The sequence below is a fragment of the Hippopotamus amphibius genome, chromosome 4 (genome assembly GCF_030028045.1).
Source record: "Hippopotamus amphibius kiboko isolate mHipAmp2 chromosome 4, mHipAmp2.hap2, whole genome shotgun sequence".
NCBI classification, from domain to species: domain Eukaryota; kingdom Metazoa; phylum Chordata; class Mammalia; order Artiodactyla; family Hippopotamidae; genus Hippopotamus; species Hippopotamus amphibius.
Window position 1 is genome coordinate 70,717,451 of NC_080189.1, and position 27,015 is coordinate 70,744,465.

Genomic DNA, 27,015 nt, shown 5'->3' on the forward strand with positions numbered 1-27,015 from the left:
GATTGTCTTCATAGAAAACCCAAAAGAAAGCTACAAATAATTCAAATTACTAAAAGAGCTTAGTTCAATGACTACATTAGATCAATAAACAAAAGTTAAAAATAAAATTCAAATTATAAAAACAAATGTAGGTAATTAGGAATCAGTTTAATAAAAGATTGTCAATCCTTTCATGGAGAAATTTATATCTTTTAAAATACATTTTAAAAGATCTAAATTGAAAGATATTCATAAATAACAAGATTCGATATTTTAAATATGTTGGTTATTCCTAAATTGATATAGAGTCAATGAAATTTCTTCCAAAATCTAAACTAAACTTCTCTTGTAATTTAAAAGACTGATTTGAAAGTTTAAGAAGAAAATAATGAAGTGTAGATATTAGCCCTCACAGGTATCTTGGCTTCTTTGGTCCAGAAATAGACAAATAAACCAGAAGAAGTGAAGAAAAAAGCCTGAATTAGACCAAAGCTTTTAAGGAAACGATATTCAGCATAGAGATGTGTGAGTAAAAAATTAACTATTCAATAGATGGTGCTCTGGAAATCGATATCCATATTTTTAAAAACTGAAAATGGATTTCTTCTTCACATCTTACACAAAAATCAGTTCTAAATGGATTTAAAAATAAAGTGTAAAAGTCAAAACTTTAACAATTTTACATCACAAAATAGGAAACTATTCTTGTAGAGTAGGAAAGGAATTCTTTAACAACAACTAAAGAAAATAATCAGTGAATTTGACTCCATTAACATTGAGAACATTACACTGTTCATCAAAAGACACCATGAAAATCAAGGAGGAAAAATATGCCACAACTAGAAAGATATATTTGCGATAGTATCACTGGCAAACAATTAGTATCCAGAACTCATAGATAAGTCTTACCAAACAAATTTTAAATAGAAAAAAGGACATAAACATAAATCAAAGAGAAAACATATGTGGCCAATTAAAATATGAAAAGATAACCTCATTACTAATCAGGAAAATGAAAATTTAAGACATAATAAAAGCTGGCTTTGCAAATAAGGAGCTTGGACGTTGTCATTCCATCCTAACAACAGGTAAAAGGCTGAACTAACTGAAATATTAAAAATTCTTGGGTCCAAAAAAGAGGGGAGGACAGAGGGGAAACTGCTGCCCCCAAGACTGGAGTGACAGACTAGGGAAGAATGTGTGTTGTCCCTTCCCTGAGCAGAGACTCACTAGCAGAAACACCCGTGGGAGCCAGTGCCAGGGTAGAAAGGCCAGAGCCGTAATTGTGGAATTGATGGGGGCTCAGTGTGCACAACTCTGAGACTTAAAAACTCCCTGGGAGCCCCGTCATTAGGGGCGCCCCACAATATTGTGAGACTCACTTCCAGGAGCTCAACCAGGTTCCACAGTAAATAGGAAAGACAAGTCCCGTGATGCTCCTGGCACACGGAGGAGACAAAGAACCACTTTAAAATAAAACTTAACACCTTTGTTCTTCTTAACAAGGCTTGACCTCAGGCGAAACTAGTTAACCAGAGCCTAACCTGCTGGCGTATAATCAAGGACCTAACTGACTGGGGCGGGGTGGAGAATCTCAGCTGCAGTCAGCTGTACCTTCTGCATGGGAGAAGCAAAATATCAACTCCAGTCTTCTCTAGTCATCCTGTCCCACCTAAGGGGGTAGAAAAAAACAGAAACACGAGTGAAGTTCATAGTCCAGAGATACAGGCTCCTGCAAAGACTGAGACCTAATCACTCAACAGTAAGAAAGTAAACAACCACTTAAAATGGGCCAAAGACCTTAACAGACTCTTCACCAAAGAACGTATACAGATGGGAAAAAGCATATGAGAAGTTGCTCCACATTATTTGCCATCAGGGTACTGCGAACAAAAACTATGAGATATCACTACACACCAATTAGAACGGCCAAAATCTGGAACACTGACAACACCCAGTGCTGGCGAGGACATGGAGCAACAGGAACTCTCATTCACTGCTGGTGGGAGTGCAAAACAGTACAGCCACTTTGGTGGTTTCTTACGAAACGAAACATACTCCTACTACACGATTCAGGTATCACACTCCTTGGTATTTACCAAAAGGAGTCGAATCCTTATCTCCGCACAAAGATCTGCACGCAGATGTTTATAGCAGCAACTTGGAAGCAACCAAGATGTCCTTCAGTAGGTGAATGGATGAACTGTGGTACACCCAAACAATGCAATATTATTCAGTGCTAAAAGGAATGAGCTATCAAGCCATGAAAAAAACCAGAGGAAATTTATTAAGTAATTAATATTAATATTACTAAGTGAAAGAGGCCAATCTGAGAAGGCTACATATTGTATGATTTCAATCATATAACACTGTGGAAAAGGCAAAACTCTGGAGGCAGCAAAAAGATAGGTGGTTGCTGGGTGTTGGGGGAGGGGAGGAATGAACGGACAGAGCACAAAGGAGTTTCAGGGCACTATAATGAAACCATAATGATGGATACATGTCATTATACATTTATCCAAACCCACATAGTGAACCGTAATGTAAACTATAGCCTTCCTGTGGTTATGTTTCCATGTAGATCGGTCAGTTGTAGCAACTGTGCCCCTCTGGTGGCAGGTGTTGATAATGGAAAAGGCTATGTATGTGTGTAGGGGGAGGATGTATATGGAAAATCCCTGTACCTTCCCTCAATTTTGCTTGAACGTGCAACCTCTCTTATTTTTTTTTTGTATTAAGACCATTTTTTTAAGACATACTGAAATGTAATTTTACATATCTCAGATTTGCAAATGTTTTCCTCTTACACTATCTGTGTTGACAATGTGAACCAGTGAGGACGTTTAAATATTAATAGTAGCGATACTGACTGGAACAATAATTTTGAAAACCAATTTGACATTATGAAGTAAATATGGAGATGTTTACTGGAACAATAAATTCCACTTCTACCTTGACCTTGAGAAATTCTCACACATGGCATAAGAAGACATGTACAGGAATGTCTGCAGCAGAGTTGTTGGTATAGGTTAAACCATACTAAATCCTGATAATCAAATGTTTTTGATCTACGAAAGCTGCAATTTCATGTGGCTCAATGTAATAATAGCAACAACTGAAAACAGTGTCCATTATAGTAAACTGTCATGAACTACTGCATTACGAACCACAGTCACCCTGTTTATCAACACAGATAAATTGCACAGCGCTAATATGGAGCAAAAACAACAAACAAAATGAATTATATTACCAACAATGAGAGAATTTATATAAAACCAGACATGTGAGCATAAACCATGTATTGGTTAGGTGGGTATAAATTATGAAGAAACTAATGAAAAACAAGCAAAAATGAGTCCTTTATAGGGGAGGGTGTGGGTTGGGAAACACAAACCTATTTTAAAGGCACTGGTAATGGGCTTCCCTGGTGGTGCAGTGGTTGAGAATCCACCTGCCAATGCAGGGGACACGAGCTGGAGCCCTGGTGCAGGAAGATCCCATATGCCGTGGAGCAACTAAGCCTGTGCGCCACAACTACTGAAGCCCTGGCACCTAGCGCTTGTACTCCGCAACAAGAGAAGCCACTGCACCGAGAAGCCTGTGCACTGCCATGAAGAGTAGCCCCCACACACCGCAATTAGAGAAAGCCCACGCACAGCAACGAAGACCCAATGCACCCAATAAATAAATTAAAAAAAAAAGCCGCTAGTAATATTCTATTTCCTAAGCTGAGCTGTGGAAATAAGCTCAGATTATTTAAACTGTCATTTATATACTTTATATGCATATTATACACATGAAATATTTTACAGTCAATGATTGATGAAGCATGGGTGGAAGGTGAGGACATGGAGGCTGAGAGTGTATGTTCCCTTCGTGTGTGTGTGTGTGTGTGTGTGTGTGTGTGGATGCTTAGATGTGAAAAGAAGAGAAAGGAGAGAAATACCTGGAGCAGAAAGCAGAATCAGAAAAGCGTCCTGGTTTTTTTGTTACAGAAACTTGAATGTGAATCTTCTGAAAAGGGAAGGCTGGCTGTAGAAGAGAGAAGGCAATTGATGAATCAGGTGACTGAGGCTACAAGAGGAAATGGAAACCAGGTGAAGGTGGAAAGAATCGCTTTCATCAGAGGTAGGTGTCTCTCTTCCCATTAAAACTGAAGGGCACTGTTTATGACACTTATAGGTATTGGCTGAAAGAGATCAAAAAGCCAAAGAGGCGCTGGTCTGATGGTCACTGTTTTCTCGTGAATTCAGATTTCAGTCATCTGTTGAAACTAACAGGTAAAATAGCAAGTCAGGGCATCGAGGAGACTGGCAGAAGTTAAAAATGATTTCTGCGAGGCAGGGAAAGAGGAGAGTATGCATCAAGTTGGAGACGGTGAATATGTCATCAGATCCATTTGTTCCTTCTCTCCAGCTGTGCCAAGATTCTCAGGTATAAGAGTAGAGGAAAGATCTGGAATGAGCTAGGCTTTGTGTTTTCCTCGGAAGGTGCTGCAACAGGCGCACCTGTGCTCATGTATTAATGCATGTCTGGGGTTTAGGCAGATGCGAATCAGAAACAGAAGACAAGAGAGGGTGGAAGGACAGAGAGGAAAAGGAGAGTCAATGTGTTGGTGTTCTTGATGTGGCCAAGTAAGTGGAGTGCTGAAAATAAGGGGTTGAGAGAAACGTGAGGATAGGGAAGGAACTGCCAAGACTTTAAGAATCTGGAACAGGAAAATAGGAGGATGCTGGTGAAGTCCAGGAGGGGTCTGGTGTGCGTGGTGCTGGTCCCCGGCATTGAAGAGATTGGGGAACTGTGAAGAAAGTTGGTTGGATGGGGTCATCTGTAATGACATTGAAACTGGCCAGGAAAATGGTGCCTAGAAAAAGAAATGATCAGAGTCTAAGGCCGTTGAGGAAAGTGAAGGAGTGACAAGGGTGTTGGTGAACAAGAACCAGATGGAAGGAACCAGATGGCAGGAGCCCCAAAGTAAGAGAGGTTTTCACCTGAGGAATGAGAGTGAGTGGCTTGAATCTGACAATGAGAATGGATGAGTTGCTGGGAAGCTAGGAGGCTTGGATAATCACCTTCTGTGTGGGGTGGACACAGTGTGGAAGAAGAATCAGGTTTCCCTTGAGGATGGAGAGAACACCAGGTCCCAGCTTTACAATGTTTTCAAATGTGGTAGCGCTAGGTTCTTGCCTTCATTCTTACTTTCAATTTTTAAATTTTTTTTCCTAGCTATCCTTTCAACTCTGATTTATCTTTGCACTTTGCACTTACCTCACTTATAGCACCTAATCACTATGCATTGTAATACTTAGGTATATGTTTGTATTAGCCACTAGATTGCACTCTACTTAAGGGCAAAAAAAAAAAAACCCCATGTAATATTTACCTTTAGGTCTGCAACACTTAGCATAGTGCCCAGTATATAAAAGGTGCCCAATAAAGGTTTATTGAATACATGAATGGAAAGAATAGAGTAATATTTGCAAGTGGAAAATATTACGAAAGCCATGGAATGACAGGTGTGTGTTCATATTTGTGAATGAGTTTAAGAGTGAGTGTGTGCATGTGTGTTTCTTGCATGAGTCATTAGAGATGAAATAAAGATGCCCCAGAGGGCAGTTACAGCAGTTTAACTACCTGAGAGCGTTTTGGGTGAGAAATACCATGTTAGTCTGAAACTCAGGAAAAATCTGTAGAAGAACAGCAAACTATTGAGGACGTGATAAAACCATCACAAGCACTTTGTGAGAAACAATGAAAGGAATATGCTAATATAGTCCCCACTGGTATATTCTGAAGTTAATAATAATCTAAATACCTCCTATGAAGTTTTTCATTAAAAACACTTCCATAATCTAAGTACTATAGATGATGAATGCAACAAAGAAAGCTTTGTTTTATAGTGTTGCAAATTAGAGTCCTACGAAATCAAGTCTATCTTTAGAAGTAGATGTTAAGAAAACTGAAAGGATTGGTAATAGTAAAGTAAACGTGGAACAGATGTTGCCTGAAGCAGGGTCCTGGATAAAACTGTATTTTGATATGAAGCTAATGAAAAAGGGTGGGGTCATTGGTATGATTTTTGCAAAATTTGTACATTTGCTTTCTAATCTAACTTCCTTTTGATTTCATAAATAGCCGAAGTTTTACTGAGTATTAAGTATGCTCTGAATTAAGATGTAATAGGTCATATATTTTACAAAAATAGTAGATGAGATTTTGAAAGCGCAAATCTTGCTCTTTATTCAATGGAAGTATTTCCCATGAAACAATTTGTTCTAGTCCTTATAATTAAGTCTGCCTAGAAGATATGCGTAAAGAGATAATAAATAATAACCTAATAGTGTATATGATGTGTAAGTTTGTAAGCTGTAAGGTACTCCATGATATTGTAACATTGGAGTGCTAATATCCTGGAAAGATTTAAAGATATATAAATAGTAAACACAGTATACTCTGTTCTCTAATACTTAAGAGATTTATGGAATTTGAGAAATACACAAAACCTTATAGATATTTTGTCTTAATATCCTAACTTTTTTATATGAAAAAATAAAGGGAGTTTAAGGAAGATTAACAATTGATTGATGGCAGAATTGGGACAAAGGTCAGATCTTTTGCACTCCGAGCCTATATTTTCTCCCCTTTTCTTTTTCCTTGTATTCAAAAACTGTATTCATCATACTAACGCTTGATATCTATACTAAAAATACCTTGGCTTTTACACACAAGCAGAGTGATTTTAAAAAATTAAAGTTTAAATTTTATTATAGAGGTATGAACTTTTAATAGAACTAACAAGTAAAGAATAAAGGAAATAAAGTTTCAGATGTAGGAGTAATTGTTTCATTAGAGTAATAGATCCAGAACCAGAAATCATATTAGCTTAAACTTAAAACTAAGCAGAGAATTGATATTCATAAAGGTTCCCCAATAAAATATTTAACGGACCTTCCCCCTCCCAAAAACAAGCACACATTTTTCATAATTAAGAAGTTCATATGTGCAATGATATTCCAATATTATAACTTGTATAAAGGACTGAATGCTAAAATGTTGTGTCCAAAGTTATACAGAAGCAGAACTGACTTATTAGAGGGCCTCTTTGGGTTGAAAAGGGCTGGATATTTACATAGAGGCATGGCTAAAGCAGCTCTATCCTTCTGACTTCCCCTAAAGGCCACATAAACTGGGAAATTTCTTTATCTCCTTTCTCACCAAATTAAAGATTTCAAAGCAGCATTGAAAGCAGAATTTAGAATTTCAAACCCACAAAAAAGTTATGGTTTGGGCATATTTAATCTTGATAAAGTGTTAAAAATATCTTAGTTGGTATCTGGTTTTATTCGGGACTAATAGCAGACTGTAAACGAGAAAAACTCATCAAGAAGTTTAACAGCTGCTCCAAATAAATTTTGGCTTAAAAAATTTAAAAACAAGACAAAAAAAAAAAGCCCAGCGTATGATAAAATATTATATATACAATTATTTTCTACCACTGAAATTTTAGAAAGCTTAAGCATCCAATTTTGATCTTCAAATATTAAGTATTTTTTAAATCTACATATTGCTATCTTCTTCCAAGAAAGAAGATAAAAATTTAGTTGTTTCTTTCAGCTGAAAGAAACTTCCAGCCTAATTTTTTCTCCTCAAATCCCCCTTCTTGGTGCAGGAACAATTAATAACCTGTTCTGAGCAAAGCTATATGACTCTCTTCCTCCTTCTGACTTTAAAATAATTCCTACGAATTTGGCTTCAAAAAATTATCTTCAGGCTCTTATCCAATAAGAGTCACTAAGTCATTTATTATGTACTTGGTACCCTAATTGCAGAGCAAAGTGTACTCTATAGCATAAAGTATGTAAAACAAAAGCCAAGTTCTTGATGTCAGAACAAGACATTTTTTATACAGTTTTACATCAATTGGCTCATCAAACCTCCTGTAAATAAAGTAATGGGCAAGTATTCAGAGCAGATTTCTCAGGGATGTTGAATTCCCTGAGAGGAAAACCTATACGTTACCCATTGCTTCATGATAGCTACAGAGAGCCAGACACATAGTTGTGCTCGATAAACAGTGAATGTGGAAGGAATGAAGACTTCATACTGATTCTGGGTCTGTGGTGTCATCTTCAGATAATTGTTTCTAGTAAGGACTGACTCACAGACATCATTTGGTGTTTCCTTCTTTTAGCTTCCTTGCATGGTGTGGGCCACATAAATGAAGAAGTTTTGCAGCTAAGTCTTCTATTTTGTAATTAGGTTAATCATCCTAAAATGATTTTTTTTTCTACAAGGAAAATTAAAGGCTAACTCTTTTTCTCCTTGTTTTTAAGAATGTAAGTTCTTCATTTACTCTTTGCTCTCAAGAGAGTATGTTTGTATAGTTAACAGCACGTTGGCCACTCTGTCAACCCTATTGTTTTTCATTTCACCCAGGAGGAAGCATATGCCTATCTCAATTTTTCCTGGGGCTAGTCAGTATCTATTCTTTTTCTTTCCATTACTCCTATTCTTACTACATACTATAGACACTTGGACTGCTTGATCCAATCTGTGTTTCAAACCCATCTCTCCCCTGCCCATGACTGCCACAGGACAGTAAAAGTTAAAACTCAATTTCTCAGCATTTCTTTCAGCTGTGAGTAGTCACATGACCCGGTTCAGGCCAACGAAGTAAAAAGCTTCTCTCTGTTCCCTTGCCTCCTTCTCCCTGCCTGGAGCATGTGTAGTAGAGCAGCCCTCTTGCAAACGTGAAGATTAAAATCATATGTCAAGGAAGCAAGGCAAAAAGATGTAACAAGCCTAAGACATTGACTACATTGTAGAACCACCACACCAGCCTTAGAGGACCTATCAAAGCTTCTTTTTATGTAAGAAAAAATAAAATCTCTTTCACTGTAATTTTGGTTTTATATTACATGTTGCTAAACACAATCCTAACGGATACATTGGAATAATGTATTTTTGATATTGGGGTCAATAACATTAGGATAATTTCCAAAAAATAAAGTTGCAATTGATTTACTTCTTTCCAATATGTAAGGCAATAGAGGAAATGTCTCATTAAGATAATTTTGTAAGAAAAGGCTATTTCCTTTATTTTGTTGAATATAGGTACCAGAAAATTGACAGTAATCCTCATTTATCTGAGACAGTACCTGTGGGGCTTCTAAACTCAGGACTTCATAAACCCAACTCAGGAATTTATTGACAATAACTTCAGTGGATTATCATATCTGCTTCTGCATTCAATCTGTTATGTTATTTTGGTTGCAGTATATAAAGAAAAGGCCACCTCATATTCATGGTTAGAAAAGGAAAGGATATTTTAATAATAGCTTCTTAAAAGTTGGAATCTGAAACTGTTCGTGAACTTTTCCTACTCTGTTACTTTAAAAGATATTGGTCTCCCTTGCACTTCAAAGGGATCTTTCACACAAACATAACTGTATCATCATGCTCTGGTTATTTAGAAAATATTGGTTCAGTGAGTTATATAGCTCTTCCAAATGTCTACCCATTCATCATGTAACATTAAAAAAATCACAGTCTGTAATACTGAATGAAGCTTATCAGAAAAGTCGTTAAGTATTGGCAAGCTGTTAAGTTCATAGTGGTGGATATCAGTTTTTCAAGATTCTCGTTTTCATCAGAAAGCTCAGATTTTATCCCTGACAACAAACACTGCCTATTGTTTTCCCTCAAGTAACAGGCTCACTATGATCATTTTCAAAAAAATATTGAAAATCCAGATCGGGATAACCATAGCCTTCTGTCAGTCATTCTTTCAAGTAAAAATGAAAAAAAATCTAATAGTTCTGCTCAGAATTTCAATCAATAATAGCCCAAGTTCTTGCCCTTAAAACAATCATCATACTTGGTATACTTTAGGTTTATTTCCTCTTGTGTCATAGACAGTATTAAAAACACACGAACTCAAGGACTAAGATTTGATAAAGTAATTTTGGTTGCGTCCTTGCGGACATTCTGAAGTAAATATTTTTATCCTTTGTTTGTTTGCAGTGAGTACATGGTAGCAAAGAATACAACAACAACTGGTACAGTTTTGTACCACTACCTTGTGCCACTACCCTAAGGCACCAGAAGTTTTACCCGCTATTCCTTTCATGCCATCAGTGCAAATGTCACACTATGAAAAAGGCAAATAATGTCCTAGTATTATTAGGAAAATAGTTTTTGAATCCAGAGACTGCCAGTGATACATACCACATTCTGAGCATTACTCCCATATAGAATACCAAATTGACCAGTCATTAAACCAAAAATATACAATATATGAAGAAAAGCTATTGCCCTAGAAACCCAAGTCATTCACAGATCAGCGGCAAAGGTCACTGAATTCCCTTGCTGAGGTGATTCTATTTGTATTCCAGAAACAAGTCATTACATCAAAACATTTGTTTTTTCTTCTAATAGACGTAATATACGCTAACATTTGGAAAAGCGTGAAGAAAAAAATTGACTGTCTTCTACCACCACCAAAGATTAACTATTGTTGATATCTGATGCATTTTCTCAATATTATAAGCTTTTAACCTATCATTTAAAATTCTCTCAAGACATAATTTCTGTTGACTGTAAAATATTCTGTTTTTAAGTGGTACAATAATTTTCTGCTGATTTCTATAGGGCTAGATAATTATTTCCAATTTTTTCTATTATAGGTATTGCTGCCAACATTGAATACAGATGTACATCCTGGCTATTATTAGGTGTTGCCAGACATTTTAATTTAATCATGTTCTGATAAGTGCAATGGTATTTCCTTGTGACTTTAATTTGCATTTTCTTGATAGTGACAATTGGCAAGCTTTTCATGTACCTATTTGCCATTCAGATACCTTTTTTGGTGTATGCTATTAACATTTTTGATACACTATTCTCATACTTTTATAATACATTTTTTCTGAAAAGTTTGATTCTGTCAATATGCCATTTTCTTTATAAAACATGTTCTGACTTATAGAATTAGTAAATACAGCTCACGGGAAATAAAGACAAGTATGAAGAAAACATATAAAATTTCCTCATAATCTGACCACTAAGATAACCACTGCCAACCCTTATTTTTCCAGTCTTGGCTTTATGCAGTTTTCCATAATTGAGTCAATATTGTATATTCAATTCAGTGTCCAACTTTTTTTTTGCTTCAGTACCATATCATGAGCATTTTGTAGGTTTTTAAGTATTCTTTCCCTCACAGGAAATTAAAGTTTACTTAGGGCAAATACACGCAAAATAATAAATGAGTACTAAATTTTACAAGGTAGGTGTCGGAAAATAGGGCTAAGTTTACACGAGTGTTATGGAAGGTCACTGAGACCTGGGGGCATCAGGAAAGAGCCGTGGAGAGGAAAGATGAGTTGGGCCTTGAGGAGGTAGCAGGCGTGGGAACTCGTGAGCAGGGAGCAAAGGTATCAGGATAGGAGTGAGCAGGGCTGGGTCAGAGCCATCTAGGGCTGGGCGAGGATTCAGTGAGGAGAGCAGCCTGATTGGTTTACAGTGAAATAAACAAAAGGGGCCAAATTTCAGAGGTCCTTTCAAGGCTGGCAAGTGAGCTGCTGCTCGCTGTAGAACTGAAATGTGTTTGGAATTACATAAAATTTAGTGGTTTGTGGGAGAAAGGCTGACTAAACTACAAAACCCTTCTTTATGATAACACACACAAAATAAATGCACATGCACGCTGCCATTCCCAGCAAAGAGAAAATACTGTGATGTGGCTAGAAATTGTATAAGTCCCCTTTGGTGAATGGCACATATATTTCCCAATTTTATGCTAATGACAAATATATGTGACAGGTATTATTGTTATTACCACTATTATTATCAAAGCTTTACTAAAAAAATTAATAAACTGAGTCTAGATAGATTGAGCCATTTGCCTATAGTCACTACTTGCCCCACAAGTCACAGGCAAGGAGTTTAAACCCACACCTTCCAATTTCATGTCTGTTCTGTATCTAAATAATGGGTCTCAACCCTGGCTACATATTAAACTCAAATGTGGAGCTTTTAAAGCTCCATTAACACCCCCCTGCTCAAAATTTCTGATTTAATTAATCTGAAATGGGACTTAATTGCTTGTGGTTCTAAATGTTCCCCAGGTAATTCTCATGCACATCCACATTTGAGAACCAGTGCTGTGAACCACACTGCTTCACCAGCATGAATGCTGCTGTCCTTCAGATGATTACGGAAAGCATCAAGGCACTTTCTCCAAGACTTACCTAGTTTTGAATTCTTAATTTGATTAATTTCTTGATCACATGTTGAACTTCTCAATGAAATTTACTTTCAAGAAACATGCACATGTGATATGTTTTCCAAATATTTCACATATGAGAACATCTTATTTCTTTACACAAGAAGAATAATTTAGGTAAACGTGGACATCAGGGGACCAATTGTCACTCAAATTTTATAGCTATATCTCCACACTCTCTCCTGGCATTTATATTTGCAGAAAGCAAGTCTGATGCAAACTTTTTTTTCTATTTTAATTTGGATGGTTTGTTTTTTCTTGAAACTTGCAGGGCTCTCCATCCTTTCTAGCTATCATCTCTTTTTTTCATCTTTGACTTTTTCTTAGAAATTATGAAAGCATCTCATATTTAAACTCTGAATCAATGTTACACATTTTTAACTCCTTCACTGGCTCCAATAACAGTTCTAATACTCATACTATACTTAATTCTAAATTCCTCAATCTCTTTATCTCACATATCTTGCTTCTCAATTCATCTTCATGACTTCTGCCTCTTGTTTCATGGAGTGCAAATGGAGTATGTCAAGCAGTATAAAAAATACTTCTGTTCTTCAGCTAGTAGTTACTTTCTCTGATATATTTCCCTTGTTTTATTTTGTCTTCTCTCTTTTATTTATTCTTAAGGAAACAAGCTCTGTCTAGACTCAGTGTTTGCCAATTGATGGGAATGTGGATTTCCTTTCATGACATTCAGTGTCTGTTGGAATCTAGCTATAAACCAGCTAGAAGGCAGGTCAGTGAATAGACATTGTAGCCCAATTCTTAGTTTCTAAGATGCAGTCTTCATTGTAGTAGTTCTTAAGTGTATTGGGCAGATTTGGGGTATTATCCTTCCCAGGTTATGCTGTTCTGAACAGATTTAATAAATGTAAATTTGTAACACCCAGTTAGCACTGTTATAAGGGCTTCTTGTGACTTTACCTCAACCTTCCACACGTTTATCTGTAGGATCTATATCTCCATGATATAATATGGCGATGCTATTCTCTTCTCTCCCTTCCTCCTTACTCCAGCACATGAAGCCCAGTTAAGTTTGAATTTCAGATAGAATACAAATAATTCTTTTAGAGTAAGTATGTCCCACATGTATTTGGGACACACACTAAAAAATTATGCTGTTTTTTCCATTTACTATTTGGACATAGTTATATTGAAACATTTGTAGTTTATGTGAAATTAAAATTTAACTGGGCATCCTGTATTTGTATTTGTTAAATCTGGCAACCCTCCTCCATGCTCCTCTCAAGTTTTTTCTGGTAGCATCCATCTCTAATTTGCACAGCAAAGCTGTATTAGCTGTAGTATACATCGTGAGGCCGCACACCTGTGCAGGAGAGTGGCAGCTGCTCAATTTTCTTGCTGGTACAGTTCTGAGATTTTGAAGCCAAAAGACAAATAGTTTGGAGATTTCTCTACTCTTCTTCCAGCTGGGCAGCTTGCTCTGTTGCAAAGATCTGGCATCGGTGGGTCTCAACTGCATTTTTCCATCCAATTCTGTCCATCTTGCAGTTGGATGTAAGAGCCCCCAGATTCTGAAAATTCAAATTTTTGGTGGCTTTTCTTAGTCTTCAAATTTTTGTGTGAGAAATCAGGAAAGGCTCTTAGCCAGAAACTATTGGAACTCAGACTCCCGCACTCTTCAGCGTGTGTGTTTGCATGCCTGGACTACAGCTTCTGAAGCATTCTCAGATGCCTGAAATGAAGGAGGCAATTATGTTTGGCCTAATGAATGCTGCCCAAATGGAATCAAGTGTGATATCTAGATCTACCTCCACAAGGGCAAGGCAGCCTTCTATGGAAAAGGGGATAGTGTCAGTGGGTGCCGGATTATGTTGCCTAAAGTATGTATTCCAGGCTGTGCTGTGGTTCAGTATTTATGCTTTTGTCCCTCTTGAGTGCCCACAAATGTGTGCTGAAATCATTCAAGGCTGTTTGGCCCAGTGTGGTTCTGTCGAAGGTCTGCTCACCCCTTGCCTGTTTTACAGTCACCCCACACAACAGAAGCATTTTTTACAAGAATTTCTTCTTCCTGCTTCTCTGGGGAAATGGTCCATCACACCATCCCTCACATCACTTAAAACACACTTAGCAGAAGGGCCATCTGCCACTGGCTGTTTGGCAATCCTCAGAGCACAGGAAAATAGGCTAAGTATGAGAAAACATCTTCAGAATTGGTCTTGACACTCTTAGTTCAACCAGTTCCCAGCTACCAGTTCTTCTTAAATAAGTCATGCATTTAGCTCAGTTCAAAGCCTGACAAAGGTTACAGATCTTGCTTTTGTGTAAATGTGCGATGCCTCATGCTGTGTTTTATCTTCCCAAACACAAGCCAACGCACCTGCTTTGCCTGTTTGATTTCTTCCAGCTGGTTTCCCATTTGTCTTGATTTACTCTCAAGGTTTTTGCCTTATTGACTTATCCAAGGAGGCCTCAACATTTATTTCATGAAGATTATCTTTTTACGACTATGCTGTTTGGTCAGCAGAACACAGATTTGGTGTTAATTATATTTATTTGGCCTTTGTAGAACAAGATGATAGCCTTTGGGGGTAAGGAAGAATATCCTCCCTAAGAGATGGGGACAGATGAGGAACTCATGTAGAAAGAGTCCTTTCTTCCGCTGCGGTCTGTCAGAGGTGTTGAGATCAACTGGGGTGATGCCACATGACCTACAACCCTGAAAGCTCTTTTTTGAACTTGCAGTGTGGATGAGCTGTTCCGAGAAAGCAAACCTGAGAAGAACCGCTAAACAAAAGGGCACTGGTTTGAGATCAAGAAATGGAATAAAGAGAGTTTTGACTTAGATCTTACAGGAGCAGAGTGTTCTCTGGTCCTGGGCCCATTCACTTTGGGGTTTTATTCTGTTCCTATTCCAATGGGTCTCAGTAGAAATGTGCTCTGCTGAGCAAGAGGGGAAGCTGGGAAAATCCTCATATGTAAGTAACTTATCCCTGTTAGCCTCTCTTTTCTTGATCTGCAAAATGAAATCAATACATCTTTCTTAGATGAGGTAAGGACTAGCTGCTGAAAGAGACTTCAAAATACAATGCTTTAAAAAAAGGGGGGGGGCAAAGACTTACATTAGAGGTTTGCGTCTCTCCTTTTCGTGGAACTATTTTAAGGTGGGCATTCTAAGCTGGGTGGGTGGTTCTGCTCCTCTGAGACATTTAGGAGCACAGATTCCTTCCATCTTCCAGCCCCTCTTCCAGCTTTACAAGGGCACAGCTGGGTCGCAGCAAATCCAGCCAGCCAGCACCAAGTGGGGAAAGAGGAATTCCAGGATGAACCATCTTCTATAAATAAGTTGCACTCGCAAAGGTTTTACTCTTTACTGCACCTCCGTTGATCACATGACGAGCTCTCACCCATAGGATGTAAGGGGAAGAGCATGAGAAACTGACAAATGGGATCACAGAGAGGCCATGGGCCCAGGAAAAGGGGGGAATGGGATTTTGAGGGTGAATAACTATTAGATAGATATCATAAATACCAATATCAAAGCAAGAGGTAAGAGTAGATAATATTTTTGAAGTGCTAAGCACATGCTAATATAGGGTATTACTAACAGCTTAATACTCAATAAAGACTCTCTTCTCCTCATTTATATACTTCTTAATGGGTTGGTAATTATTAAAAAAAAAAAAAAAAAGAGGAGGGGAAATGAAAAACATGAGGCACAGCTCTAAATTAAGACATGAGGGAAGTAGGGAGAAATAAGCCAGGTCTGGGGATACCTGACATTTAAATAACTCTCATTCCTGAATGGTTAATTAACGTTGAGTGTCACAGTGGAGGTTGAGTATGGAATAATTCTCCTAAGATACCTCTCTAAAAGCATGGCAGGGATGAAAGGTCATAGGAACCATGACTTCTACTTTTTGTTTCTAACACAGTTCTTTGGAAATTGTAGGTGCTAGTTTGTTATTTGCTGTTCAACCATATTCGCACTGAAGGTGCTAAGGTAATAAGCTTAAGAGTAGATTAGACTCTGACTGGGGCTTTGTCAGCTGAACAGTTCCTACACAGATTTCTGAGTAAGGCGTTGTCCACATCACCGTGATTTCTCTTTCTGTAACTTCGGAGCAACCTAAGGGTTTGCATATGTTCTGGATAAAACATGTGATATGTCTGAGTTGTACAAAATCCATTAAAAAATTTGTAGAGCATTACTGTGCCTTAAGGTCAGAGAAAATAAAAATTAGGGTAGTTGTTTGGCAGAAACAAAGTGTTGCAGGAAATAAAATCTACAAATGACTTCTATTTGAATAACTGTGCTTAAAATTTTAAAAATCAATCCCATTTGTTATAACTTACAAAACTCTTAATTCTTTAAGAGCAAAACAACACATACACATTTACAACCGTAAGGATACATATTGAAAGTTAGGGAGAAGTTAACGTATACATATAGAGGGTTATTATTTTCCTCTTTACGTTTTTCTAGTATTCTCTATCCTTAAGAAGGAGAAAATTAACATGAGGAATTGAGGGGTGGAAACACTAAGACGATACAATCATGCCTTTTAATAAATTTTCAAACTACAAATGTTCCAAAAGGCTTTTCATATTGTCTGTAATTAAAATAAGCCAGTATCCCCACTAAGTGAGCTGCGGAAGGAGGTACAATGTTGGTTGTTTTCTCAAGTGTAATTCTAAAGTATTCTGTGTGGTCCCCCAGACAGTGCTGGGAACAGGATTGGAACCTGTAACATGTGCATTCAAGGACCCAAAACTCATGAAATTGATTGTTCACAGGAACATAATAAGTGCAAAAGACTGACATTTCCTTTGCCATTGTTTCTTTCTTTAATGCTCCCTGGTGCCCCATACTCTTCCAGGAAACAGCTCCCTGCTCCTTCCTCTTCGTGAACATCAAAAGGCTTAGAAGCCATTCGGAGCTCCACCATGTGCACATGGTGGAGGCTGAAAATCAGATCTCGTTTCAAGTCCTCAAGTAGGAATTCCGGTGGGCACGGCAGGGCTCCTCCAGGAAGTGAAGGGAAAGGCCACGGTATTCATTTTCCATAGCCAGAAAATTCTAATGTAACCAGACTCCAATGAGAGATTTGTCTTTTAAATGTGACTCCATATTTCCAGAGCTCGTTGCCGATATGGTTTCCTTAAACACCTTCACACTACGGGTTGGCATCCCTGGCAATGAATTTCGAGTACAGGTAACTAGGGCAGGTCGGGGGGCTAGGGAGGGTGGAAATTTCCGGTTACAGACGACCAGCACTTACTTAGGAAGTCTTATTTCACAAGTGTGGCTCTTCACTCCTTACCTTAGCATTTATTCTTTCCCAAACCTTGTTTTCTCATTTTCCATACCCTGTTAGCAAAGGTAATTTTGGCCACACGAAGCTCATTAGTAATATTAGCTCACAAGCATAGGGTGTGCTATCTTATTGTCTTATGTACATAACTATGATTTAATTTACCTATGATGGGGGTGAGGCTAATGTAGTAGAAGAAATACTAATAAACCTACAGCTTCCCTTATCCTACCTTTTTGAGAAGCTTTTACTTTTCCCTAAGACTTTAGGTGAAACGTGTTTAATTTCCTATTTCCGTTTGTAACACAGCAGTGCAGTAGAACAGAGGGAGAAAGTAGAACTGATATGTCATACATTACAATAAGGTAAATGTGTACTCCTGGCAATTATTTGTGTGGAGCCGATTTGAACTAATATTTATGGGGGTTCTTTGGTCACAAGAATGTTTCATCTTAATAACGAAATCAAGCCATGCTTCAAAAATCTGTGTGTCCAGTCAACATAAGCTTAGTAAACTTATAACATTGTTTTCCAAAGTGTATTTCATGAAACACCTGTTCTGAGGCATCGTTAATAGGTATTACACAAAAACTAGCCAATTTAAACCTTTCAGATGTGCAGAGAGCCACTGTGAACGTAGTCTAGCAAATGAAACATGAATCCAAGAAAGAGAGGTATGGAAATAAGAAATAATGTGGAACAAGGAACCAGTAAAACCAATACCTGCCTAAAGAATTGCTGAAAATGAGGCTGTGCAGCTTAATGCCTGAGTTAAAGGATTCTTTGAAAAGAAGCGTAGATAGGAACTTACTCTAGAACAGGGTGTAGTTAATAGACTATGTCTAGAAAAGGAAATGCATACCTGAAATCCAAGAGTATCCTTAGATTGAAGTATGAAAATAGTCTCGTGGTACATCATTCCTTAAAGAAAAATGAGGCTAGAAGCCTGGAAACCAGGCCCACATTAGAAGGGGAGAGGTTGCCGCTTGGTCTCCAGAATCATCTACAAATTATGAACATGCAAAATCATGCAGATTGAGTCTGGAAAATCTGAAGTCATTCTGTATATTATCTATAATGTAAAGAGTTAGTCGTTCATTTTCTTTCTTTTTTCCTGTGAAAACTGCTCTTAAAAAATAAAGTTTATTAATAAAAAAAAATCCCGGAAAAAAAATGCTGGAATTTCAGATTGGATAATATTGTATGTAACTTTAAAAAGGTACACATTTGTAAGCAATTGTTCTCAAACATTTATGGAACAGTTCATTTTCTAGACACAGGTTTATTACTTTATAGCGTGGAAAGAATCATTTCTTTCCTTTGCTTGGGAAGTGCAGACTTAGATTGTAGAGCCATTGCTATGAATTTTCTAACCATCCTTCTCTTAAAGGCAACAGTCCCAGGGAAAAACAAGAGCAGCGCAGGTCCTGATCTTGGCAGCCTGAACAAAAGTCCTATCAAAACATATCATTCTTCTCCAGTCCCAAAGACAGCCATGTAGGAAATATACAAAATTGCTATCTTCGGATGGCGATTATGTTTCCTTTTTACATTGTTCTGTAGTTTGCAAATTGAGTTTGATGATTATTTATGTTTTTCTTTTGGAAAAGTGAAAATAATGCCTTACTTTTTATAATCAGAAACCATGAAATACTTACAGGGTATATTTTGAAATAAAAATTTTCTACCAATAATTTTCTACCAAAATATAAAGGAAAGGGACCAAAATTTTACCCTAGAAATGTTCAAAATGTAGAGTGAAAACATTTAGCTAACTTTTTAGTCACAACTTTGCTAAGATGGACTTAGGCATGGTTCAGACATGTTAAGATACCTTAAGAAATGTGATATTTCAAAAAAAAACCCGAAACTTTTATTTGGTCTTCTAGTCAATGTTACCTAGGGTTTCATGCTCGACTGCCTCTTTCTATGGCTCTGCTATTTAGTACAAATTCTCCATACCACATCCTGATCAAAATCAAAATACCTCTAAATACTTAAGGTTTTCCTTTATTTCAAATGTCTATTTTTTTCTTTTGAAAAATGTTCGAGGTCATGATGAGTGCCCCGAAATCATTTCAGTATGTCATGAGAAAAAAGTGAAACTTTTTACAAAATGATGTGGAAACTCAGATAGCAGTGTTGATGAATAGCCCCTTGTGATCTACAGCAAGCCTGAGAAAAGATGAGGAACCAAACAATCACTTTCTCCCTGGCAAGCACTTAACACAGAGCCAGCTTTACAAGTTTAACAGAAATAAGTGACAAAACAAGCAATTGTAAAGAAAATATATATCCTAAACCTCTGAAGCCCCAACTCTTTGAAGTGCCTTGCCCTTCACACATGATGACTGATGGGATAAGGATGCACTCTGTTGGCAGGGGGATTTGGAGACCATGCCTCCAAACCTCAGATCTTGAAGGGATGTTTCTTTTTCATTCCTGCAGAAACCCTATCTCTGGCATGACCTCAGCTGTGTATGCTTCCCTCCATTTCTTTGAAACGGGAGGGAAGTTGATAGGACTCCACACAGGCTCCAATAAATTTCATTCAAAGGAAAAGAAAAATCTTTCTACTTGGCTGTTTATCCATCCAGCCTAAACCTGCCTCTTGGGTCCTCCTTGTCCTCCATAAATAGTACCATACATTGAGCCTCAATGCCACGCCAAGCACTCTGCTAGATGCCCACATCATACACCCTCTCAGGTGTCCATGTTGACATCTTAAATTCTTTTATATAGTCCTCTTCCCCCAAGAGTACTGACTTTGGTTCCTATGTTCTCAGAAGGCTTTCTTTTCCTAGTGAAACTAAACATACCTTCTAGGATAACATAGAGGGCACAGAGAGCAGGGCATAGTAGAAAGTGTTTGAGGGACTTCCCTGGTTGTCCAGTGGTTAAGACTCTGTGCTTCCCATGCAGGGGGTACTGGTTCAATCCCTGGTCTGGGAAGTAAGATCCTGCTCCTGGGTGTATATACCTGGAGCAAACCATAATTCCAAAAGATACATGCACCCCAGTGTTCATTGCAGCACTATTTACAATAGCCAGGACATGGAAGCAACCTAAATGTCCATCAACAAAGGGATGTATAAAGAAGATGGGGTACATATATATAATGGAATATTACTCAGCCATATAAATGACTGAAATTGTGCCATCTGCAGAGACATGGATGGGCCTACAGACTGTCATACAGAGTGAAGTGAGTCAGAAAGAGAAAAACAAGTATCGTATATTGCTTACATGTGGAATCTAGAAAAATGGTACAGATGAACTTATTTGCAAAGCAGATATAGAGACACAGATGTAGAGAACAAACGTTTGAATACCAAGGGGGGAGGGTGGTGGTGGGATGAATTGGGAAGATGGGATTGACATATATACCTACCATGTATAAAATAGATAACTAATGAGAACCTACTGTATAGCACAGGGAACTCTACTCTGTGGTGATCTGAATGGAAAGGAAATCCAAAAAAGAGGGGCTATATGTATATGTATAGCTGATTCACTTTGCTGTACAGCAGAAACTAACACAACACTGTAACGCAACTATACTCAGATAAAATTTAACGCAAAAATAAAATAAATAAAATAAAATAACTTTTTTTAAAAGAGTTTGAGCTCTGCATCAGAGAGACTTATCCTTAGAGCCTTATCCTCAAACTTTGGCTCCTCTCTTTACTAGCCATGTGACCTTAGGTGAACTACTCATCCTCTCTCATCTTCAAGTTTCTGACATACTATATCTGCTAGTTTGCCTACTTTACAGAGCTGCTAGAGGCATTCAGTGAAATATAACCTAAAATGTCTTGCACAGTACCTAAAATATGCGAAGCAATAGATGGTAGTTATTCTAATGTCCTAGGGAGAGTTTCCATGTCATTTGCTACTGGCATGTTCAGAACAGCCAAGTGAGTTATTCATGCCCTCTTCTAGGCACATGCATTAGGTAGAGAGCCTATTCAATATGTATTCTAATAAGGAATAAAAAAATGAAGTACAGTATAGACAGTGAGTATTTCTCCTCATTTTTATAAGCTTCATTGAAGAAAGCCCTTTTTTCTCCTCTTTTGGTGTAGAAATTAATTGCAGTTTTATCTCAGCCCCATCCCTTTTTTGCTGTCTGCCTTTTCTTAAATTGAGAAATGCCAATAAATTCAGATTAGCCATAACTGAATCATGGCTTCCCTTCCTTTTGCCCTTCCCTTCCTCTCCATCTTCTTGTAATTTAAACTTTCCACATCTGAGAGTGAGAAATGTGAGTTCCCCATTTTTCCACAGCTTCAATAAGCAGGCTGGAAAATGTTTTAATGAACTGCTTGAATCAATGAATTTTAATGGCTTCCCACATCCTCCTGAAGATTTTCACATTTAGCTCTTCCCTCTCTCCCGTCTCTTCAGCATCTCTGTCCCAACTCAAGTGGTAATGAATTAAGCCTATGGTAGCAATACTGAAAGAGCTATTTCTTAGTTTAAATGATAGCAATGACATCATGCTGCTAAAATTAATTTTATATTATCATTTTTGCACAGTTCTCTCCCATTTTCCTTAGTTTGTTTTGAAATAAAAGCTCCCAAAATATTTCTCTCTGTACCCCTTAAGATGTGACAAGGGATCTAGAATTAACCCTTACCTTGCCTGGAAATGCTTTTTATCCCGATAGGTATCCTGTTTTAAACATGGTTTGTTTGTTTGTTTGTTTTTTCTTCCATATTTAAATCTTACTCAAAGGCTTTTCTAGAAAAGTTGTATTCTGGGCATGTTATGTTTTGCCAAAGTGTTCAGGCTCTGTTTTCATCATGTCAGGGATATGACCTGTGAATTTTCCTTTATCTGTGAGAGAAAGTTGACCTTTTGTGCTCATTCTATTTCCTGGTGAGTCAGCCCTCTTTCTCTGGGCTTGTCTCCTCACTCAGGGCCAACAACTTCTCACATTCCACTAATTCAGCACCTGCCTCTCTCAGGCTTTTCTTCAAACCCATTGTACCAGCCCTATATGTGAACCAGTGACTTCTTTGTGTGACCAGTTACTTAATTTTTCAAAGTCTCTGTTTTCACAAATGAAAAAATGAAAATAAAAATAACATATCATTTATCAGCCTACTAGAGCATATTAAATGAAAGAAAAACAAAACCCAAAAAACAAATGAAGGATTACTAGCCATGATCATCTTCTCCAAGAAGGAGGTAATGATGAAATGGTGAGAATTTATTTGATCACAAAAATTCATAGGTAGAATTTCTCTTCTATCTTTTTCCCTCCAGAAATTTGCCTTGAAATGACCCAGGATCCATTTTGCTTTACATCTTTCCAGTTCAGAATAGTGGAATGGAAAGAATTATAAATAAATTTTCTCTAGACTCTTCAAAGCTTACTTATGGGTGTAGAGTGGAGAGGGAAAAGCAGTAACAGGTATTGATTCATGTATTCAGCAAACACTGACGAAGTCTCATTCTGGTGGTAAGTCACTGCTTCTGTATGGAAAGGAAACATCCCTCTGGGATGTTCCCTCACTAGAGGTCAGCAATGCAAGGAGCAGAGCATATATGTTTCCACAAGCTACGGAAAAAGGATGTGGCCGGGATCCGACAAGTCTGTTCACCCATTTCAAGAGCTAAGGCTTTTTATAAATAGTAGTAGGAAATAATAAGACTATGACTCCAATAGGAGAACACAGTGGTTGCATGTGCTCTTCTACTTAGGCGTATTTTTAATAAAAGCTGTCTTCAAATTAGGTTTCAGCATCAATGCTGGTAATTTTTCATGCTTCTTACCTCCCTTTAGTCCAGAATTACCTAGGTTTTTTTTTCCTTTTGTTTTCATGACTGCAAAATCCTTGAATGAAATGTACTATATATCAAGTTTTTACAGAAACACGTATGTGCATTCTACCAACCTTTTTTTCTTTTTAATATTTGGAATTAAAGTTTTCACAAGGCCTAATTAGAAGGTCTCATTACAAGCACAACAGAAGAATGGCAGCATATAAATCATTAGATGAGATCATTATTTTCACCTGGAATCCTCCTTCCCTCGGAAATGCCCTTTCCCCCTAGTGAGCACCATTTCATTTTTAAACTGAGTGTATTTTCCAGCATTTGATACTTTACATAACATGGTTGCAAGTCATTTGACCTATGAATCATCCTTACATGTATTTATACCTCTTCTAAAGGTTAGCTTCATGATACAATTAAATTAATGGAATATATTTGCAAATTTTTACAGTTGCAAAATACAATGCTACTTTGAAAATATAATTAATTAACTCTTAGGGAAGGTGGGATGCTTTCCTAGGAAAAGTACTGGCTAGAGTTAGGAGATCTGGATTCTAGTTCTAGTTTTGCCACTCACTAGCTGGGTGAACTTGGACAAACCTTCAATTTCATTTCAATTCAGTTCTTTATCATAAAGACATAAGGCTGGATCCTTTCAGTGCTAAAATTCTAAAATGATAGAGATAGGCAACTATCTCTTTTAGAGTCACACTGACTGACTATCTAAAGACATTAACCAATTAAACTTTTATGAGAGAGTTAAAGAAACACTCTGCATTTTAAATAACATCTCTGTTAAAGTTTGAAAAAAGTGGCTCACAATCTCACTGCTCAGATAGCTACTTGTAAAGAAATACATGTGCAGAGGATAAAAAGAAATCCAGACATTGGAAGAAACAAATAAAATGAAAAATGGAAAATATTCCTCTCCATCCCCAACAGTCGCCAAGTCCACTTCCTGAGAGAGAAGCATTGTTAACACTTGGCTGTGACTCCTTTAAACATCATGGCACACTGGGAAATATATATGCTGCTTAAGTATTTCCTAATATAGGCAGATCCTACCATGAAACTACATGCATATCATAATTTTAAAGGGGAAATCACCATCATAGAGAACCTTTTGAAACTTTAGAAAGTGCTTAAAGAGCGTTTGCATTTTAATGTTTTCAAATGCCTATGTAGGATTGCAAATATTTTTTCCTGTCCTATATATAGAAAGTAAGGACAAAGGTCAGTTTTGAAACAGGTCAGTGGGTTTTCTCAGATAAACTTCCCTCTTAAATAGGTGTAGCACCTGCAGGATTGGGTTTTTTAAAAAAAGTTGTGAATATGATGTTCAATTTGTTAGTGCAAATGAAATAAGATATGATTCTTTTTTCTTCAGTGGGTAATTATTTTCCCCAAAGTTTGGACAAAGATATAAAGAACAACCCAAAGAACCAGAGCTAGAATAAGTTTACTGGGGTTTCAACACACCACCACTGACAGTACAGACAGTTCTCTGGAAAAGGTCTCAAGTGTTCTTTGAAAAGGCAGTAGGGTTTCTGAAAGCCCCACAGAAAGACCTGGGTGGTAACAATAGAACCATCTGTTCTGGAAAACTGACTACAAAATAAATTACACTCAAGGCGAGAAGGTCAAGCATCCTCTATTTTTGTGGGCATCCCAACATGTATGTCACAGATGTTTGGGGCAAGTTTATAGGGCTCCAGGAGGTTACATTTGCAATTCACGGTGGCAAGATGAGCTCAGTATTTGACTTAAAGGAAATTGGATTCACCAATATTTAGCAACTGCAGGATTCACACTCTCAAAGCAAAAAGTAAGTGAAATCTCCCTTCACGTAAGGGAGCAATGAGAATGTATCAGCAGAGACACTGCCACAAGTCAGTTCTTCAGTCAAACCAGCATTGGGGCTCAAGTATAATAACTGTACTAGAAAAATCATCTTTAAATACAAAGAAAACTTCTGCTTGTGTGTATTAAAGACCACTAATAAAAAAAAATTCTCCAAGAATCATTCCACTCTCATATTCATAAACGTATGGCAGTACGTCGTCAAAAGATCATAGGCTCTAGGGCTAGGCTTCTGGGGTGTAAATCCCGTTCTGAACCTCATTTGCTGTGCTATGTTGGGCAAGTCCTTAGCCTCTCTGTCCCTCAATTTCTTCATCTGAAAAATGGGGATGACAATAGTACCTGGTTCATTAGATTGTTACTTAGATTCAGTATGTTAATACATCTAAAACACTTGCCTGGCACAGAGTAAGTGCTATGTAATACCAACTATTATTTTTTATTCTTTTAAAATGGGTCTCTATCAAGAGCATGGAAAAGATTCAAGTAAAAATAACAAAAATATTTTTAATTTATCCAAACACGATGTTACTATTGAGTACTAATACAAAAACAAAAATTTTTTAAGAGCTAAAAACGTACTCTGCAATTACATCCTAAAAGTATGTGCAAGATATTTTAAAATATTGTGTAAAGGCTTATATTTGTGAGCTTAGAAATCCTCCATTTATGAATCCATTTTGCATAGAAATCATATGCATATAAATAGGAAGGCTTACACTAGAAGAGAAATTGTTGAATTAATTTAGAGAATAATTTTTACAGCTTTTCCTGGAAATTCCTTAATGAAAAGGCACAAGAAGATAATGAGAAAGGGCCAAACAGATGTTGGTTTCCCCTGAAATTCGCCAAACTTTTACAACATCATTATGGTAGATTTCCATTTGGGTCTCCATAGTTTAAAAGTAAGTGGGACATTTGGATCTAGAAGAGAGCAGAGATGATTAAAGGGTTGGAAAGCCAGACTTACAAGGAAGGAGTCACGGAAATGATGTTGGTTGGCCAAAAGGAGGAGAAGGCTGCGGGTGACTTAACTGCAATTTTGGTGTGTATAATACACCTTATAAAGAGGCTAAGGAACAGATGTTGTTTCTCCAGTGAAAATAGAACAAGAGGGAATGGGAGCACTTGGGCTATGACTTGAGATAAATTTTTTTAAAGAGTTAAATTTTTTTTTGAAAAGAGCTATTGAGCAGCTAAACCTTTATTCACCCGATCAATATTTATTCAATTCTTCCTCTGTCTTAGATGCTATATTAAGTGCCAGGGATTCATTGATAGATAATAATTCACATGTAGACACAGAAACAGATAGACTGAGTGGGATTTTCTCTTTGTCCCAGAACTGCCCTTGCAATAGACTTGACCTATGCCCACTACAGTGTTAAAAAAAAGAAAGCTGAGTGGGGAAGGCAGCAGTGGTGTGTTCTGTGTTCCCTCTCACATTGTACAGAAATGCATGAGTTTCCCAAGAACACCACAGAAGGCACCTAGGTAGGCTTCTTGGGTCGATACCCTATCCAAGAGGACTGCCCCTGTGGGTATGGGGAACCAGGGATGTACCACAGGAGCTGGGAGAACATTGGGCTGAAAAGGAAAGCAGAGTGGATCCTCCAGCTCAGGGAATTACTCAGTGGGCAGGCTTCCCTTGTAGGCCCACCTATCTACCCAAGAACTGATCTAGGAGCCACCCTCTAAATGCCTGCCCCCTAATGCCTACACTTCTCCTTGCTAATAAATGTTGTTCTTAAGGCTCTATAAGACTTGAATGATTTTTTCCTCTGTGTCAGCTAAAAAAACTAAATTATAATTCACATAGCTTTGGTTTT